Here is a 16,892-nt window from a genome sequence, read left to right as displayed (position 1 = left end):
GAGGTTCCATTTCCCCACCAGCTCCTCCAGAGTCGCGAACTTCCCATTCACAAAGAGGTCCCCAAACTGTCTGATGCCTGCCCTGTGCCAACTCCCAAATCGCCCACCCGTGTTCTCCCTGACGCAAAACGGTGATTGCCCCGTATCTGGGTCCAAACTGAGGCCTTCACTTCCCCCCCTTTGCTGCCTCCACTGCCCCCAGATTTTGAGAGACGCAACCACCACCGGACTCGTGGAGTACTTTGCCGGGGGGAGTGGAAGTGGGGCCGTCACCAAGGCCTCCAGACTCGTACCCGTACAGGACGCTACCTCCAGTCTCTTCCATGCATCACCCTCCCCTTCCGTCACCCACCTGCGAATCATCGTCACGTTCGCCACCCAATAATATCCACACAGGTTGGGCAGCGCCAGGCCCCCTACCTCCCTTCTTCTCTCCAAAATTACCCTCCTTACTCTCGGGGCCTTCCACGCCCACACAAACCCCAGAATCAACTTATTCAGCCTTCTAAAAAAAAAGCCTTCGGGATCAACATGGGGAGGCACTGGAAAAGAAACAAAAACCTCGGGAGCACCGTCATTTTAACCGACTGGACCCTGCCCGCCAACGAGAGCGGCAGCGCATCCCACATCCTGAACTCCTCCTCCATCTGCCCCACCAGCCTCGAAAAGTTAAGCCTATGCATAGCCCCCCAGGTCCTAGCCACGTGGACCCCAAGATACCTAAAGCTCCCCTCAGCCCTCCTTAACGGGAGTTCCCCAATCTCCCTCACCTGACCCCCCCCCCCCCCCCCCCCCCCCCCCCGGGTGCAGGACAAACAGCTCGCTCTTCCCCACATTTAGCTTATATCCCGAAAAGTCCTCAAGTATCCTCAGCACCTCTGGCATCCCCTCAGCCGGGTCCGCGACATACAGCAGCAGATCATCTGCATACAGCGACGACTGGTGCCCCCCCACCCCCTGCACAATCCCCCTCAACCCTTCGAGTTCCTCAGCGCCATGGCCAGGGGCTCAATTGCTAACGCGAAGAGCAGGGGAGACAAGGGGCACCCCTGCCTCGTCCCTCTGGAAAGCCGAAAGTCCTCTGACCTCCTCCCATTCGTCACCACACTCACCACCGGGGAGCTGTACAGCAACCTCACCCAGCTAATGAACCCCTCACCAAACCCAAACCTCCGCAACACCTCCCACAGGTAACTCCACTCCACCCTATCAAAAGCTTTCTCCGCATCCATGGACGCCACTATTTCTGACTCCCCAGCCACCGGTGCCATCATCATAACATTCCGGAGCCTCCGCACGTTGGCATTCAATTGTCTCCCCTTTACAAACCCTGTTTGGTCCTCATGAATCACCGGCGGGACCACATCCTCCACCCTCCTGGACAGCACCTTTGCCAACAACTTGACATCTACGTTAAGGAGCGAGATCGGACTATAAGACCCACACTGAAGGGGGTCCTTGTCCCGCTTCAGGAGCAAAGAGATAATTGCCCTGGACATCGTCGGGGGCAGAGCCCCCCCTCCCTAGCCTCATTCAAGGTCCTCACCAGCAGCGGGCCCAGCAAATCTGAAAATTTCTGATAAAATTACACCGGGAACCTGTCAGGCCCCGGCGCTTTCCCTGTCTGCATGCTTCCCAACGCCTCCACCAGCTCCTCCAACTCAATTGGGGCCCCCAAACCCTCCAGCAGCTCGTCCCCTACTCTTGGGAAATCCAGCTTATCCAAAAAGCGGTCCAACCCGCCTGTTTCCCCGGGGGGTACTGCCTGGTACAGCCCCTCATAAAAGGATCTGAACACCCCATTGATGTCTTTTCCACCCCGCACTAAGTTCCCACCTGCATCCATGGCTCCCCCAATTTCTCTAGCTGCCTCCCGCTTCCAGAGCTGGTGAGCCAACATCCGACTTGCCTTCTCCCCGTACTCATACACCGCCCCCTGTGCCCTCCTCCACTGCGCCTCCACCTTATGGGTGTTTAAAATGTCAAACTCCGCCTGGAGACTGCGCCGCTCCCTCAGAAGCCCCTCTCCGGAGTGTCTGCATATCTCCTATCCACCCTGACCATCTCCTCCACCAGCCTCTCCCTCCCGACCCTCTCCCCTCTCTTCCTGTGCGCCCGAATAGATATCAGTTCCCCTCTAACTACTGCCTTTAGCGCTTCCCAAACCATCCCAACCTGCACCTCCCCGTTGTCATTGGTTTCCAGATACCCCTCTATACCCCTACGGATCCACCCGCACACTTCCTCCTCTGCCAAAAGCCCCACATCCAACCTCCACAGCGGGCGTTGATCCTTCCCCTCCCCCAGCTCCAGGTGCACCAAACGTGGAGCATGATCAGAAATGGCTATCGCCGAATACTCCGCCTGCACCACTCTCTGGATCAGCGCCCTGCTAAGCACGAAAAAGTCAATCCGGGAGTACGCCTTATGAACATGGGAGAAAAAGGAGAACTCCCTACCCACCCCGGCTTCAAAAACCTCCAAGGGTCCCTCCCATCTGATCCATGAACCCCCTCAGCACCGAGGCCGTGCCGACCTCCTGCCCGTCCTAGACTTCGAGCGGTCCAGAGCCGGATCCAGCACCGTGTTAAAGTCCCCACCCAGAATCAATCCCCCTGTCTCCAGGTCCGGGATCAGGCTCAGCATACACCGCATGGAGCCCGCATCATCCCAGTTGGGGACATAAACATTAACCAAGACCACCCGTTCCCCCTGAAGTCTCCCACTCACCATCACATATCGACCTGCACTATCCACCACCACTTTGGACACGACGAACGACAGGCTCTTACCCACCAGAATTGCCACCCCACGGTTCTTTGCATCAAGCTTCGAGTGAAACACCTGTCCCACCCAACTCTTTCTTAGCCTCACCTGATCTGTAACCCTGAGGTGCGTCTCCTGGAGCATAGCCATATCCGCTCCCAGCCCCCTCAAGTGTGCCAAGACCCGGGACCGCTTCACCGGACCATTCGGCCCCCTCATGTTCCATGTGACCAACCGAACCCGAGGGGCCGTCCCCTTCCCTCTACGCCGATCAGCTGCGTTACCCCCAACATTATGCTTCCGTGAGTCAGCTGACTTCTGCTGACCCTGGCTACTCCCGCCATAACCCCCCCCCCCCCCCCCCCCCCCCCCCCGGATGCAACACAGCCGCCAATCCCTCCCTCCCAGCGCCGCCCCCAATTACTCCGGCGCGGGATGAAAGCCCGCGCTTCCAACCCGAGTCCCGCCCCTCGACCCAACACGTGGGAAAAAGACGGACACATGACCCATCGGGACCCCAAACTACTCCCCAACCCACCAGTGTAAAAAACTAACAGCCCTAAAGAAACCCCGAAAGAACCCAAATAACCATAACTAAAATAGCAAAAGCGGCGAAAACAAACAGGAAACAACCATCAGCAAACACAGCCACGATGGGCGAAAGGATACCTAAGAGGGCAAAGCCTCCAAGCAAAGTACATTTCCCCCCAGTCCTCAGTCCGAATCCAAGTTCTCAGCCTGGACAAAAGCCCATGCCTCCTCCGGAGAGACAAAATAGAGCTGGCGGTCCTTGTACGTGACCCAGAGGCGAGCCAGCTGTAGAGGCCAAACTTCACCCCCTTCCTGTGGAGCACTCCCTTCGCTCGATTGAAGCCAGCCCTTCTCCTCGCCACCTCCGCGCTCCAGTCCTGAAAAATTTGAACGTCCGTGTTCTCCCACCTGCTACTCCTCTCCTTCTTCGCCCACCTCAACACGCACTCCCGGTCAACCAAGCGGTGAAAACGGACCAGCACCACCCTGGGCGGTTCGTTCGGCCTGGGCTTCCGCTGCAGCACTCGATGGGCGCCTTCCAGCTCCAGGGGACCACAAAACGACCCCGCACCCATCAGCGAGTTTAACATTAGGACCACATAGGCTGCCAAATCCGAACCTTCCAGCCCCTCCGAGAGGCCCAACATCCGTAGATTCTTCCGGCGGGAGCGGTTCTACATCTCCTCCATCCTCGGTGGGAAGTTTTGGTAGAATTATGGAGACAGGGAATTTGGCTGTTTTTCTGGGTATAAGTTGAACGTGGGGGGAAATGAGAGGTGTTCCTGATTAACACCAGAGGACAGGAGAGGAGGCTCGGGGAGTTCTGGGTGGCGGGCGTGAGCTTTTGTTAACTCTGGATACAGGTGGCGCGGAGCTGGGACCAGTTGCATAAATTGAATTTGGTGCGACTAGTGGAGGTATGAAATTGGACTTTAAGAAGTGGGATGTGTTGCCTTTGTCATTGGCCACACTGGGGCAGACGGTTAAAATGACGGTGCTGCCCAACTTTGTGTTCCAGAACCTCCACATCTTTGTTCCCAAGTCCTTTTTAGGAAGGTGAATGGGATCATTTTGAGGTTTGTGTGGGTGGGAAATGTCCTGCCAATGAGGAGGGTGTTTTTGGTGGACTGGAGGTGTTGGCACTGCCGAGTCTGCTGAATTACTACTGGGCTGCAAATATTGGCATGGTCAGGAAATAGGCAGTAGAGGAGGATTCTGCTTGTGAGCGGATGGAGGCAGCATTTTGTAAGGGGACTAGTTTGAGGGCACTCAGCGCACCTCCTGTTCTCGCCAGCCGGTATTCCGTGAGCTCGGTGGTCAGCATGGAACCAGTGCAGGCAGCATGTCTCTGTGGGTTGAGCTGGCGGGGCTGGAGGGTTCCAGGGGTGGCTGCAGGTGGGGACTTGTTTGTAGGAGCTAGGTTTGCGGGCCTGGATGAACTTGACGAAACACATCAGTTGCCTCGGAGGAATAGGTTCAGGCTTTTTGTATTCGTTCTTGGGATATTGGCGTCGCAGGTTGTGCCAGCATTTATTGCCCATCCCTAATTGCCCTTGAGGGGGCCGTTAAGAGTCAATCACATTGCTGTGGGTCTGGAGTCACATGTAGACCTGACCAGGTAAGGGCGGCAGATTTCCTTCCGTAAAGAACATAGTGAACCAGATACATTTTTATTGTTGTCCAGTGACAATACCACTATGCCACCACCTCAGGTACCTCCAGTTGACGGACTTTGTGAGGAAAGAGATGCTGTCTTTCCTGGGGCTGCCACCTCAGGTGTTACAAGATAAGCTGTTGCCCAAAGATGTGATTTGGGAGGGAGAGTGGCAGGCATTTATGGAGAGATGATGGAGCGGGAGGACGCTCCGGTGGAGGAGATCAGGTGCAAATGTGAAGAGGAGTTGAGTGAGGGCTGGACTGTGGAAGAAAGTCCTGTGGAGAATGAATATATCCACAGCATGTGCGAGGTTAAGCCTCATCCATTTAAGGTTGTGCATAGATGCTTGGGAGGATGAGCTGGTTCTTCGCAGGCGTGGAGGATAGGTGTGGGCTGTGTGCTGGGGAGGGGTGGGGGTGAGTGAGAATCACGTCCACATGCTCTAGGCATGTCCAGAGCTGAGGGGAGTTCTGGCAGGGATTCTCTGATGTCATGTCCGAGATTCTGAGTCTTGGGTTGGCCCCGAGTATGCAAGTGGTGATATTTGGAGTCTAGGTGGGGATAGAGGCCGATGTTTTGGTCTTTGCCTCCCTGATAGCCCAGAGACAGATTTTGTTGAGCTGGCAGGACTCTGAGCTGCCAAAGGCAGTATGGGTGAATGACCTGGCAGAATTCCTGCACTTGGAAAAGATTACGTTCGCCTTATGGGGCGAGGAGGAGGGGTTCACCCCGAGGTGGAGGCCGTTTATCAACTTCTTTAAAGTGAATTAAGGTATCGCTTCTTGGCCTTTTGGCTAAGATGAAGTCTAGTTTCTGTTCTTTTCCATTTTGATGTCTGGGGCGTCCCTTGTCTGGGGACTATGTGTTAGGTTGATTTTTGAGGTGTGGATATGGAGTGGGGGTTTACTCCATCCACTCCACGCATCAACCTGGTGCTGCAGTATCTCCGGGAATGAACTTTTATTAAAAAAAAGTGAATTAAGGTGTTGGGGGAGGGGGGGTTACGTATTTTCTTTTTTGGAGGGTCTGGGGAGATGAGGGGGATAAACAGGGGCCGGGATGAGTGGTGGGGAGGTTATCCGTTGCTACGGTTGGCTTCTGTTTTTGTATCTATTGTTTTGTTTTCTGATATTTCTATGTATATTTGCAAAATACCTACAATAAAAATATTTAAAAAACAAAAAGTACAAATATTGGGAATGCACTGTGGATCCATATGTGTTAGAGGACAGGTCAATGTTTCAGTGTAACCATCAGTACTGAAACAGATTTCCTGTTTGTGTACTGAGGCAAGGGGTTTCCAGTTAGCACAAATACTAGATAGTGTAAATTATCAGATTGCAAGGTCATTTTATATTTCTGTTGCACTTGCAAAAAACATCTTTGCTGATGACGGACTGTATTTTAGTAACACAATACCAGAGTCTTGAATTTTCATGTGGTTATAAAGAACATACTTTATCAGGTCATAATGTTCACAAAGTATTGGGCTGGGTTAAGATTATACATATTTGCTGTTGTGGGTTTGTGACTGGATGGTAGACTTTAATAAATCCTTGAAAATATTACCTAAGAAGAAAATTCTCTCAGTGATTATACTTCTTGGATTGAAATTGATACTTGCTGGGATGGAGCATCTTTCTTCCAGTGGATTCAAACACAACATTGTTTTCTAATTTAGAGTGCCCAATTATTTGTTTCCAATGGAGGGGTAATTTAGCACGGCCAATCGACCTACTCTGCACATCTTTTGTGTTGGGAGGAGGGTGGTGTGACCCACGCAGATGCAGGTAGACTGTGCAAACTCCACACGGACAGTGACCCTGGGCCAGGATCGAACCCAGGTCCTCGGTGCCGTGAGGCAGCAGTGCCAACCACTGTGCTACCATGCCCAAGTTTTAGTGAGTGATAGTGTAACTTTCCCTCTTATTCTGAGCATCGGGGCCAGAAAAGACTTAGTTTATTTCCATAATGCTTTGAAGATGGTCAAATAAGGCCCTCTCATATTGTACAGAAGAATCTGAAGTATTTGGCTATGGACTTACTTCTTCTCAGGAGTCTGATTTCTATTTAGTATAACAGTTTGCTTTTCGCCAGTTCATTTGGTAAGCATCTAGGGCCACCATACACTCTGTGAATATTGTTCTCCATTTTCTGATAGGAAAGGACATTTGGTCTTTCTATGTTAATGGCTTCCACAGCACATTTAGCACACAATTAGTTTTGCACAGGTTAAAGGGGCTGGATCACAGTTGCAGATTACTTTTCAACTGGTGCACTGTGCTTTACTTCGCATTCAAAATTTCTGGTATTGTATTGTTGTTAAATGGTCAAACAGAGGTGAGGCGGGGAGGCGAGCCCTGAGGGGCTCTCGCTTCTGGTCGGAAGTGCCCGGGCGGACCAAATAGTAACGTTATGGTGGGGCAGGCAATAAACAAAGAAATAACTGATGCATGTAGAAATGGTACAGCAGTTATCATGGGGGATTTTAATCTACATGTCGTTTGGTTTAACCAGGTCGGTCAAGACAACCTTGAGGAGGAGTTTATAGAATGTATCCGCGATAGTTTCCTAGAACAGTATGTAATGGAACCTACGAGGGAACAAGCGGTCCTAGATCTTGTCCTGTGTAATGAGACAGGATTGATTCATGATCTCATAGTTAGGGATCCTCTCGGAAGGAGCGATCACAATATGGTGGAATTTAAAATACAGATGGAGGGTGAGAAAGTAAAATCAAATACTAGTGTTTTGTGTTTAAACAAAGGAGATTACAAGGGGATGAGAGAAGAACTAGCTAAGGTAGACTGGGAGCAAAGACTTTATGGTGGAACAGTGGAGAACCTTCCAAGCGATTTTTCACAGTGCTCAGCAAAGGTTTATACCAACAAAAAGGAAGGACGGTAGAAAGAGGGAAAATCGGCCGTGGATATCTAAGGAAATAAGGGAGAGTATCAAATTGAAGGAAAAAGCATATAAAGTGGCAAAGATTGCTGGGAGATTAGAGGACTGGGAAATCTTTAGGGGGCAACAGAAAGCTACTAAAAAAGCTATAAAGAAGAGTAAGATAGAGTATGAGAGTAAACTTGCTCAGAATATAAAAACAGACAGTAAAAGATTTTACAAATATATAAAACAAAAAAGAGTGGCTAAGGTAAATATTGGTCCTTTAGAGGATGGGAAGGGAGTTTTAATAATGGGAAATGAGGAAATGGCTGAGGAACTGAACAGGTTTTTTGGGTCGGTCTTCACAGTGGGAGACACAAATAACATGCCAGCGACTGATAGAAATGAGGCTATGACAGGTGAGGACCTTGAGAGGATTGTTATCACTAAGGAGGTAGTGATGGGCAAGCTAATGGGGCTAAAGGTAGACAAGTCTCCTGGCCCTGATGGAATGCATCCCAGAGTGCTAAAAGAGATGGCTAGGGAAATTGCAGATGCACTAGTGATAATTTACCGAAACTCACTCGACTCTGGGGTGGTCCCGGTGGATTGGAAATTAGCAAATGTGACACCACTGTTTAAAAAAGGAGGTAGGCAGAAAGCAGGAAATTATAGGCCAGTGAGCTTAACTTCGGTAGTAGGGAAGATGCTGGAATCTATCATCAAGGAAGAAATAGCGAGGCATCTGGATAGAAATTGTCCCATTGGGCAGACGCAGCATGGGTTCACAAAGGGCAGGTCATGCCTAACTAATTTAGTGGAATTTTTTGAGGACATTACCAGTGCAGTAGATAACGGGGAGCCAATGGATGTGGTATATCTGGATTTCCAGAAAGCCTTTGACATGGTGCCACACAAAAGGTTGCTGCATAAGATAAAGATGCATGGCATTAAGGGTAAAGTAGTAGCATGGATAGAGGATTGGTTAATTAATAGAAAGCAAAGAGTGGGGATTAATGGGTGTTTCTCTGGTTGGCAATCAGTAGCTAGTGGTGTCCCTCAGGGATCCGTGTTGGGCCCACAATTGTTCACAATTTACATAGATGATTTGGAGTTGGGGACCAAGGGCAATGTGTCCAAGTTTGCAGATGACACTAGGATGAGTGGTAAAGCGAAAAGTGCAGAGGATACTGGAAGTCTGCAGAGGGATTTGGATAGGTTAAGTGAATGGGCTAGGGTCTGGCAGATGGAATACAATGTTGACAAATGTGAGGTTATCCATTTTGGTAGGAATAACAGCAAACGGGATTATGAAAATGAAATGAAAATGAAAATCGCTTATTGTCACGAGTAGGGTTCAATGAAGTTACTGTGAAAAGCCCCTAGTCGCCACATTCCGGCGCCTGTCCGGGGAGGCTGGTACGGGAATCGAACCGTGCTGCTGGCCTGCTTGAAAAGCCAGCGATTTAGCCTTGTGAGCTAAATTTAAACGATAAAATATTAAAGCATGCCGCTGTGCAGAGAGACTTGGGTGTTCTATTGCATGAGTCACAGAAGGTTGGTTTACAGGTGCAACAGGTGATTAAGAAGGCAAATGGAATTTTGTCCTTCATTGCTAGAGGGATGTAGTTTAAGACTAGGGAGGTTATGTTGCAATTGTATAAGGTGTTAGTGAGGCCACACCTGGAGTATTGTGTTCAGTTTTGGTCTCCTTACTTGAGAAAGGACGTACTGGCGCTGGAGGGTGTGCAGAGGAGATTCACTAGGTTAATCCCAGATCTGAAGGGGTTGGATTACGAGGAGAGGTTGAGTAGACTGGGACTGTACTCATTGGAATTTAGAAGGATGAGGGGGTATCTTATAGAAACATTTAAAATTATGAAGGGAATAGATAGGATAGATGCGGGCAGGTTGTTTCCACTGGCGGGTGACAGCAGAACTAGGGGGCATAGCCTCAAAATAAGGGGAAGTAGATTCAGGACTGAGTTTAGGAGGAACTTCTTCACCCAAAGGGTTGTGAATCTATGGAATTCCTTGCCCAGTGAAGCAGTTGAGGCTCTTTCATTACATGTTTTTAAGGTAAAGATAGATAGTTTTTTGAAGAATAAAGGGATTAAGGGTTATGGTGTTCGGGTCGGAAAGTGGAGCTGAGTCCACAAAAGATCAGCCATGATCTCATTGAATGGCGGAGCAGGCTCGAGGGCCAGATGGCCTACTCCTGCTCCTAGTTCTTATGTTAGATGTGCTGACTTTCAGAACTAACTTCCTTAAGGGTAATGCAATTGATGTCGCGCACATTGACTTCCAAATGGCATTTGAAATAGTGCCACATAATAGGCTTATCAGCAAACTTGAAACCCATGGAGAGACAGTGCAGTGTGAATGTGAAGTTGGCTGAGTGATATAAAAACTAGTGGTGAATGAGGGAGGTTAACAAAAAGTTCCCCTCAAAAAGTTAGTACTTCCATCAATGCTCTTTTTGCATCTAGACTTGATTTGTGCAGGCCACCATTTCAGTTGGTACACAACTTAGAATTATTGTGAGGAGGATAGTTTTAGTAAAATTGTGTGCCGTAATCATCAAGCCAGGCAGTATTTGAGAGTTTAGCTCAGTTGGCTAGACAGCTGGTTCGTGATGCTGAGCGAGACCAGCAGCGTGGGTTCAATTCCCATACCAGCTGAGGGTATTCATGAAGGCTCTGTCTTCTCAACTAACCTTGTCCCTTGCCTGAGGTGTGGTGATCCTCGGGTTAAATCACCACCAGTCAGTTCTCCCCTGCAAAGGGGAAAGCAACCTATGGTCATTTGGGATTACTGACTTGACTTACTAGATGATATGGGTAATACCCCAGAAATAGTTGTGAATGGAGGGAGGAACTGATCAAAAATTACAATCACCAGGGAAGTGATACTGAGCAATTTTTGGAGTTGCGGGCTGACAAGTCCCTGGGCACAGATGGAGGCCATGTGATGAAGTGGTAGCATCTCTATTGCTGCAAAAGCTTTGGGTTTGAGTCCAATGCCAGGACTTAAAGGCCACAGAAGGAGCGTTCAATGTGATTAAACAGGCTGCAAATTAGCTTGGAAATCCTTGCATCACTTCTGCCCCCATTATTCCCACAGGGTCAAAAAGAAACAACATATGGGTGTGAAGATGCCCTAACAAAAAGAACTAATGGATTTCATTCTAGGGTCTTAAAAGAAGTGGCTAGGGAGATAGTTGATGCGTTGGTTTTAATTTTCCAGAATTCCCAAGGTTTGGGGATGATCCCATCAGATTGGAAAAAAGCAAATGTAACTTTTTTATTCAAAAGTGGCACAAGACGAAAACTGGCAACTACATGCCAGTTAACTTAACACCTGCCGTAAGGAAAATGTTCAAAGCAATTATTAAGACAATGTTACAGAGCACTTGGAAAAATTCAAGGTAATCAGGTAGAGTCAACATGGTTTTGTAAAAGGCAAATCTTGTTTAACTAATTTATTGGAATTCTTTGAAGAAGTAACATGAGGGCCGGGATTCTCCGGTATCCGGCGGACGGGCTGTACCGGTGCCAAAGAGTGGCATGAACCACTTAGACGTCGGACCACCCGGAAAGTGCGGAATCCTCCGCACATTTGGGGGCTAGGTTGGCGCTGGAGTGGTTGGCACCACGCCAACCAGCACCGAAGGGCCTCTGCCGGCTGGTGCGAGTTGGCGCATGCGCAGGAGTGCCAGCGTGTTCCTAGAACTGCTGGCATGATTCCTACGCATGTGCAGGGAGTTTCTTCTCCGCGACGGCCATGGTGGAATTTATAGAGGCCGGCGCGGAGGGAAAGAGTGCCCCCATGGCACAGGTCCGCCCGCAGATCGGTGAGCCCCGATCGTAGGCCAGGCCACTGTTGGGGGCTCCCAGGGCCGGATCCCCCCCCGAGGACTCCGCAGGCCGCCCTCAGAGTTGGGTCCCGTCCGTACGGACCTGGTCTAATCCACGCTGGTGGGACTAGTTGAAAACAGGTGGCCGCTCAGCCCATCGGGGACCGGATAATCGCCGGGGGGGGGTGGCCACTGCCAAAGGCCCGCGACTGCCACCGGAGATTCTTCGACCCGGCAGGGGGTCGGAAATCCCGCCCAAGGTGTGGATAAAGGGGAACCAGTTGATGCTCTTCAATTTCTTTTTTTCTTAACAAACATTTTATTGAGGCATTTATGGCTTTATAATAATAAAAGATACAAATACACAAGCAAACATAGTTCGGTGCATAACACATCCCTCCAACTCCTACTGTTCCCGCCTAACTCCCCCCACCCCACCTTATTGAACCTGCTGACAGTTTAGTTTTCTCAGAATAAGTCGATATACAGCTGCCACCTCCAGACGAATCCTATCGTTGATCTTCTTGGGCGAACTTAATTTTCTCAAGACTGAGAAACCCAGCCATGTCACCAACCTATACCTCTGATTTTGGGGGCTTCGAATCCCTCCACACTAGTAATATCCGTCTCCAGGCTACCAAGGAGGCAAAGGCCAAAACGTCAACCTCTCTCGCCCCTTGGACCCCCGGGTGTTCCGACACTCCAGAAATCGCCATCTCTGGACTTGGCGCCACCCTCGCTTTTAGCACCGTGGACATGACATCCGCAAATCCCTGCCAGAATCCCCTAAGCTTCGGACATGCCCAAAACATGTGGACATGGTATGCAGGCCCTCCTGCACACTCACACACCTGTCCTCCACCCAGAAAACCTGCTCATCCAGGCTCCCATCATGTGTGCCTGGTGAACCACCTTGAATTATATCAGGTTAAGCCTGGCACATGAAGTTGCCTTGACTCTGCTCATAGCATCCTCCCACAGACCTGCCTCTAACTCCTTTCCCAACTCATCTTCCCATTTACTTTTTATCTCACCTATCTGGGTTTCCTCCCACTCCATAAGTTCTTTATAGATTTCCGATACCTTCCCCTCTCCCACTCCTGTTCCAGAGATTACCTTGTCCTGTATACCCTGTGACAATAGAAGCGGAAAGGTCGAAACCTGCCTTCGCACAAAATCTCTCACCTGCAGATAACGAAACCCATTCCCTCTCGACAATTCAAACACCTCTTACAGGTCCTCCAAACGGGGAAAGCTCCTATCAGTAAACAGATAGCTCGGCCTCTCAATCCTTGCTCTCCGCCACCTCCGAAACCACCCACTCATGGAAGCATTGGAAAGGGTACAGAGGAGATTTACAAAGATGTTGCCTGGTATGGAGGGAAGATCTTATGAGGAAAGGCTGAAGGACTTGAGGCTGTTTTCTTTAGAGAGAAGAAGGTTAAGAAGTGACTTAATTGAGACATACAAGATGATCAGAGGATTAGATAGGGTGGACATTGCGAGCCTTTTTCCTCGGATGGTGATGTCCAGTACAAGGGGACATAGCTTTAAATTGAGCGGAGATAGATATAGGACAGATGTCAGAGGCAGTTTCTTTACTCAGAGAGTAGTAAGGGCATGGAATACCCTGCCTGCAACAGTAGTGGACTCGCCAACACTAAACGCATTCAAATGGTCATTGGATAGGCATATGGATGATAAGGGAATCGTGTAGAGGGACTTTAGAGTGGTTTCACAGGACAGCGCAATATCGAGGGACGAAGGGCCTGTACTGCACTGTTATGTTCTATGTTCGTCCATCCTCCCTGGGACAACCCGGTGACTACCACTAATTGGAGCCCACACCGATGCTCCCTCCACTCCCATATGCTTCCGCCACTGTCCCCAAACTCTCAGGGTCACCACTACCACTGGGCTCGTGGAGTATTGGGCTGGCGAGAACGACAGAGGAACCGTTACCAATGGCCCCAAACTTGTGCCCACTTCCTAACCATGGCTATATTTGCCACGCAGTAGTAGTTCCTAAAGTTCGGATGTGCCAGCCCCCCCCCCTTCCTTTACTCGCGGGTTTTTGCCCGTCCACCCTAACCCAGATATCACCCTATTCACCCGCTTAAAAAGACCTTTGATATACAACGTAATAATTTTAAAAAGAATCTTTATTGTCACATGTAGGCTTACATTAACACTGCAACAAAGTTACTGTGAAAAGCCCTAAGTCGCCACATTCCGGCGTCTGTTCGGGGAGCGGTTGAATAAACTCGGTTTGTTCTCACTGGAATGACGGAGGTTGAGGGACGACCTGATAGAGGTCTACAAAATTATGAGGGGCAGAGTGGATAGTCAGAGGCTTTTCCCCAGGGTAGAGGGGTCAATTACTAGGTGGTGGAAGCAGAGACGATGGTGACATTTAAGGGGCATCTTGACAAATACATGAATAGGATGGGAATAGAGGGATACGGACCCAGGAAGTGTAGAAGATAGTAGTTTAGTCGGGCAGCATGGTTGGCACGGGCTTGGAGGGCCCAAGGGCCTGTTCCTGTGCTGTATTTTTCTTTGTTCTTTGTTGTTCTTTGTTACATGGGGAGAATTCAGAATGTCCAAATTACCTAATAGCATGTCTTTTGGGACTTGTGGGAGGAAACCAGAGCACCCGGAAGAAACCTACGCAGATACAGGGAGAACGTGCAGACTCCTCCGCACAGACAGTGACCCAATCCAATGAATCGAACCTAGGACCCTGGCGCCATGAAGCCAGAGTGCTAACCACTATGCTATCCTGCTGCCCAAATAAATGGAGGCACTAGAAAACAAACAAAAATCTCGGAGGACCATCATTTTTACAGTCTGTACCCTCCGCACCAGTGATAACGGGAGCATGTCCCACCTCCGAAAGCCCTCGTTCATTTGTTCGACTAAACAGGCCAGATTCGTTAACAGTCCTACATCCAATCTCCATTGCGGACGCTGGCCCCCCTCCTTGCTCACCCGTAAATCCACCCAGTGTGGGGCATGGTCCGACACAACAATTGCCAATGCTCGGCATCCACCTCCCCGCCAGCAAAGCCCTGTTCAAAATGTAAAAATTAATCCAAAAGTAGACTTTGTGAACATGGGAGAAAAAGGAAAACTCCTTCGCTGTAGGCTGTCTGAACCTCCACGGATCTAACGTCCATGGATCTACCCTCCCCATCTGTTCCATAAACCCCTTCCAGCTCCATCGCCATGGATCCTCCCTGTCCTTGAACTCGACAGATCCAACCTTGGATCAATGACCGTATTAAAGTGCCCCCCCCACGATCAACTTATGCAAGTCCAGGTCCGGAATCTTCCCCTTCACCCACCTCATAAACTCCGCGACGTCGCAGTTTGGTGCATAAATATTCACTAATACCACCGGCATCCCCTCCAGCTTCCCACTCACCATGACATACCTACCCCCTGAGTCCGCCATTATATACCCTACCTCAAAAGACACCTGCTTATTGCTCAAGATCGCAACCCTCCTAGTTTTAGAGTCTAGCCCCGAATGAAATACCTGCCCGACCCACGCCTTCCTCAGCCTAGTCTGATCCACTACCCTCAGGTGTGTCTCCTGTAACATTGCCACGTCCGACTTCAAACTCTTCCAATGCGCGAACATGTGAGCCCTCTTGACCAGCCCATTCAACCCTCTCACCCTCGGGCGCCCTCTGTCATTGATCTCCAGTTTGTCTCCCAGCGCCAGTCATCCCCCCCCCCCCCCGTCAGCAGAACAATTCCCCCTCTCTTTCCCCCCCCCCGCCCCCCGCCACCAACAAAACAACAATCCCAACCCCCCCATAACAAACTGGTCACCTGCTCGCTCCCCACTGCGCTTCCGTGAGCTAGCCCCCCCCAGCTAGCCTATTACCCCACGCCCATGGCGCCAAGCATCCTACCCCCACTGATCTCCCTCCCTGCTGCTCGAACATACATATGCAAAACATAATCCCCAACAAACACAAAGAAGAAAATTCCACCCATCATCCCCCAACAAGAATAAAGTTGACGTGTATACAAAACTGAGCAACAGCCCAAAAATTGGTACAAAGACACTACACACACAGCCCAAAAAGAAAATAAATTTAGCAGCACAGGCACAGAATTACTTGCCCCCAAGTTCAATGTCCTCGAAGTTCATCGCCTCATCCGGCAATCCAAAATAAAGCTCTTGACCCTCAAGTGACCCACAAACAAGCTGGGTACAACATACCAAACTTCACCACCTTCCTAAAGAGTGCCGTTTTAACTTTGTTGAAACACGTCCTTAGTTTGGCCAGTTGCGCACCCAAATCCTGGTAAATGCGCAGCTCGTTATTTTCCCACTCTCAGCTCCTTGTCTGCCTGGCCCACCTCAAGATCTGTTCCTTGTCCAAGAACTGGTGCATTCATATCACCGTCGCCCTCAGTGGCACATTCAGCTGCGGCTTCCTCGCAAGCCCTCTGTGTCCACTTCAAAGGGTCAGGTAAACACACCTTCCCCCAGCAGCTTCTTGAACATATGCGCCAAATATGCCCCTGTGTCCAACCTCTCGCTGCCCTCCGGGACGCCAGCAATCTCAGGTTCTGCCTGCGTGACTTCTGCTCCAGATCATGCACCTTCTCTTGCAGCCTTTTCTGGTCCCTCATCAGCTCCATCTCCGCCGCCATCGCGATGAGCTGGTCATCATGCTCAGCCACCACCTCTTCCACCTTCTGGACCGCCTGTCTCTGGACTTCCAATCTTTGCTCCACTCGGTCAGTCCCCATCTTAATTGTGTCCAGGCACTCCTGTCTTTGCTTGGCGAAGCTCTCCTGATGGAATTGCACCAGCTGTTCTATTGACCACTAGGCCGACATCCCAGTCCCTGAGCCTCTGCCATGTTTTCCTGTGTTACAGACTCCACTCCCTTCTTTGTCCAATAATCTCTCCTTTGCAGACCACTTCTGGTCCATGTCTCCATAAACTGGTGGGGGATTCCTCTCCTCTGCCTCACCAATCTCCTATTTTAACGATCAAATCCCCCATAAGTTGGGGAAAAGGGTCTCAAAGGTCCACCACGAGTGGGATCTACCAAATAAGCGACCTGTCATTCCATGGCCGCCACCGGAATAGATGCTCTTCAATTTCAAGAAGTCCTTTGTTAAGGTGGTATGTTACGTTTATTGTGCAAAATAAAGCTCCTGCTGCAG

The 16,892-nt window shown here is 50.0% G+C and overlaps 1 protein-coding gene and 1 non-coding gene across 2 annotated transcripts in view; both read left to right on the top strand.

Moving 5' to 3' along the window:
- Positions 1-16,892, top strand: part of me1 (malic enzyme 1, NADP(+)-dependent, cytosolic) — a 795,738-nt gene that overhangs the window by 455,693 nt on the left and 323,153 nt on the right.
- On the top strand, positions 5,729-5,917 carry LOC119968099. Its single transcript, XR_005461122.1, has one exon. It is a non-coding gene; the product is annotated as a U2 spliceosomal RNA (small nuclear RNA).

The sequence above is a fragment of the Scyliorhinus canicula genome, chromosome 6 (genome assembly GCF_902713615.1).
Source record: "Scyliorhinus canicula chromosome 6, sScyCan1.1, whole genome shotgun sequence".
NCBI lineage: Eukaryota > Metazoa > Chordata > Chondrichthyes > Carcharhiniformes > Scyliorhinidae > Scyliorhinus > Scyliorhinus canicula.
This window is presented reverse-complemented; position numbering and strand designations above follow the sequence as displayed.